The sequence below is a fragment of the Amblyomma maculatum genome, unplaced genomic scaffold, assembly GCF_055883805.1.
Source record: "Amblyomma maculatum isolate TAMU_Amacu unplaced genomic scaffold, ASM5588380v1 scaffold_44, whole genome shotgun sequence".
Classification (NCBI taxonomy): Eukaryota; Metazoa; Arthropoda; class Arachnida; order Ixodida; family Ixodidae; genus Amblyomma; species Amblyomma maculatum.
This window is the reverse complement of record NW_028146769.1, coordinates 445,743-449,946: the sequence shown is the minus strand read 5'-3', so window position 1 is coordinate 449,946 and position 4,204 is coordinate 445,743.

Here is a 4,204-nt window from a genome sequence, read left to right as displayed (position 1 = left end):
ATGATTATGTACTACCTGAATAGAGGCCTTGAAAGCAAAACATAGCTTGCGAGTGCGCACAAACTGCTTTCCAAAGAATTTTAGCTGTATGGACCACTTTTCTGCTCTTTTTTTCTAAGGAGGGTTTTTATGTGTGCCATGATTATGTACTACCTGAATAGAGGCCTTGAAAGCAGAACAGAGCTTGCGAGCTTGCAAGTGCGCACAAACTGCTTTCCAAAGAATTTTAGCTGTATGGACCATTTTTCTGCTCTTTTTTTTCTAAGAAGGGTTTTTTATGTGTGCCATGATTATGTACTACCTGAATAGAGGCCTTGAAAGCAAAACAGAGCTTGCGAGTGCGCACAAACTGCTTTCCAAAGAATTTTAGCTGTATGGACCATTTTTCTGCTCTTTTATTTTCTAAGAAGGGTTTTTTATGTGTGCCATGATTATGTACTACCTCAATAGAGGCCTTGAAAGCAGAACAGAGCTTGCGAGTGCGCACAAACTGCTTTCCAAAGAATTTTAGCTGTATGGACCATTTTTCTGCTCTTTTTTTTTCTAAGAAAGGTTTTTTATGTGTGCCATGATTATGTACTACCTGAATAGAGGCCTTGGAAGCAGAACAGAGCTTGCGAGTGCGCACAAACTGCTTTCCAAAGAATTTTAGCTGTATGGACCATTTTTCTGCTCTTTTTTTCTAAGAAGGGTTTTTTATGTGTGCCATGATTATGTACTACCTGAATAGGGGCCTTGAAAGCAAAACAGAGCTTGCGAGTGCGCACAAACTGCTTTCCAAAGAATTTTAGCTGTATGGACCATTTTTCTGCTCTTTTTTTTCTAAGGGTTTTTTATGTGTGCCATGATTATGTACCACCTGAATAGAGGCCTTGAAAGCAGAACAGAGCTTGCGAGTGCGCACAAACTGCTTTCCAATGAATTTTAGCTGTATGGACCATTTTTCTGCTCTTTTTTTTCTAAGAAGGGTTTTTTATGTGTGCCATGATTATGTACTACCTGAATAGAGGCCTTGAAAGCAAAACAGAGCTTGCTAGTGCGCACAAACTGCTTTCCAATGAATTTTAGCTGTATGGACCATTTTTCTGCTCTTTTTTTTCTAAGAAGGTTTTTTTATGTGTGCCATGATTATGTACTACCTGAATAGAGGCCTTGGAAGCAGAACAGAGCTTGCGAGTGCGCACAAACTGCTTTCCAAAGAATTTTAGCTGTATGGACCATTTTTCTGCTCTTTTTTTTCTAAGAAGGGTTTTTTATGTGTGCCATGATTATGTACTACCTGAATAGGGGCCTTGAAAGCAAAACAGAGCTTGCGAGTGCGCACAAACTGCTTTCCAAAGAATTTTAGCTGTATGGACCATTTTTCTGCTCTTTTTTTTCTAAGGGTTTTTTATGTGTGCCATGATTATGTACCACCTGAATAGAGGCCTTGAAAGCAGAACAGAGCTTGCGAGTGCGCACAAACTGCTTTCCAATGAATTTTAGCTGTATGGACCATTTTTCTGCTCTTTTTTTTCTAAGAAGGGTTTTTTATGTGTGCCATGATTATGTACTACCTGAATAGAGGCCTTGAAAGCAAAAGAGAGCTTGCTAGTGCGCACAAACTGCTTTCCAATGAATTTTAGCTGTATGGACCATTTTTCTGCTCTTTTATTTTCTAAGAAGGGTTTTTTATGTGGGCCATGATTATGTGCTACCTGAATAGAGGCCTTGAAAGCAGAACAGAACTTGCGAATGCGCACAAACTGCTTTCTAAAGAATTTTAGCTGTATGGACTTTTTTTCTGCTCTTTTTTTTCTAAGAAGGGTTTTTATGTGTGCCATGATTATGTACTACCTGAATAGGGGCATTGAAAGCAAAACAGAGCTTGCGAGTGCGCACAAACTGCTTTCCAAAGAATTTTAGCTGTATGGACCATTTTTCTGCTCTTTTTTTTCTAAGAAGGGTTTTTTATGTGCCATGATTATGTACCACCTGAATAGAGGCCTTGAAAGCAGAACAGAGCTTGCGAGTGCGCACAATCTGCTTTCCAAAGAATTTTAGCTGTATGGACCATTTTTCTGCTCTTTTTTTTCTAAGAAGGGTTTTTTATGTGTGCCATGATTATGTACTACCTGAATAGAGGCCTTGAAAGCAAAACAGAGCTTGCGAGTGCGCACAAACTGCTTTCCAAAGAATTTTAGCTGTATGGACCATTTTTCTGCTCTTTTATTTTTTAAGAAGGGTTTTTTATGTGTGCCATGATTATGTACTACCTCAATAGAGGCCTTGAAAGCAGAACAGAGCTTGCGAGTGCGCACAAACTGCTTTCCAAAGAATTTTAGCTGTATGGACCATTTTTCTGCTCTTTTTTCTAAGAAGGGTTTTTTATGTGTGCCATGATTATGTACTACCTGAATAGAGGCCTTGAAAGCAAAACAGAGCTTGCGAGTGCGCACAAACTGCTTTCCAAAAAATTTTAGCTGTATGGACCATTTTTCTGCTCTTTTTTTTCTAAGAAGGGTTTTTTATGTGTGCCATGATTATGTACTACCTGAATAGAGGCCTTGAAAGCAAAACATAGCTTGCGAGTGCGCACAAACTGCTTTCCAAAGAATTTTAGCTGTATGGACCACTTTTCTGCTCTTTTTTTTCTAAGGAGGGTTTTTATGTGTGCCATGATTATGTACTACCTGAATAGAGGCTTGAAAGCAGAACAGAGCTTGCGAGCTTGCAAGTGCGCACAAACTGCTTTCCAAAGAATTTTAGCTGTATGGACCATTTTTCTGCTCTTTTTTTTCTAAGAAGGGTTTTTTATGTGTGCCATGATCATGTACTACCTGAATAGAGGCCTTGAAAGCAGAACAGAGCTTGCGAGTGCGCACAAACTGCTTTCCAAAGAATTTAAGCTGTATGGACCATTTTTCTGCTCTTTTATTTTCTAAGAAGGGTTTTTTATGTGTGCCATGATTATGTACTACCTCAATAGAGGCCTTGAAAGCAGAACAGAGCTTGCGAGTGCGCACAAACTGCTTTCCAAAGAATTTTAGCTGTATGGACCACTTTTCTGCTCTTTTTTTTCTAAGGAGGGTTTTTTATGTGTGCCATGATTATGTACTACCTGAATAGAGGCCTTGAAAGCAGAACAGAGCTTGTGAGCTTGCAAGTGCGCACAAACTGCTTTCCAAAGAATTTTAGCTGTATGGACCATTTTTCTGCTCTTTTTTTTCTAAGAAGGGTTTTTTATGTGTGCCATGATCATGTACTACCTGAATAGAGGCCTTGAAAGCAGAACAGAGCTTGCGAGTGCGCACAAACTGCTTTCCAAAGAATTTAAGCTGTATGGACCATTTTTCTGCTCTTTTATTTTCTAAGAAGGGTTTTTTATGTGTGCCATGATTATGTACTACCTCAATAGAGGCCTTGAAAGCAGAACAGAGCTTGCGAGTGCGCACAAACTGCTTTCCAAAGAATTTTAGCTGTATGGACCATTTTTCTGCTCTTTTTTTTTCTAAGAAGGGTTTTTTATGTGTGCCATGATTATGTACTACCTGAATAGAGGCCTTGGAAGCAGAACAGAGCTTGCGAGTGCGCACAAACTGCTTTCCAAAGAATTTTAGCTGTATGGACCATTTTTCTGCTCTTTTTTTACTAAGAAGGGTTTTTTATGTGTGCCATGATTATGTACTACCTGAATAGGGGCCTTGAAAGCAAAACAGAGCTTGCGAGTGCGCACAAACTGCTTTCCAAAGAATTTTAGCTGTATGGACCATTTTTCTGCTCTTTTTTTTCTAAGAAGGGTTTTTTATGTGTGCCATGATTATGTACCACCTGAATAGAGGCCTTGAAAGCAGAACAGAGCTTGCGAGTGCGCACAAACTGCTTTCCAATGAATTTTAGCTGTATGGACCATTTTTCTGCTCTTTTTTTTCTAAGAAGGGTTTTTTATGTGTGCCATGATTATGTACTACCTGAATAGAGGCCTTGAAAGCAAAACAGAGCTTGCTAGTGCGCACAAACTGCTTTCCAATGAATTTTAGCTGTATGGACCATTTTTCTGCTCTTTTTTTTTCTAAGAAGGTTTTTTTATGTGTGCCATGATTATGTACTACCTGAATAGAGGCCTTGAAAGCAAAACAGAGCTTGCGAGTGCGCACAAACTGCTTTCCAAAGAATTTTAGCTGTATGGACCATTTTTCTGCTCTTTTATTTTTTAAGAAGGGTT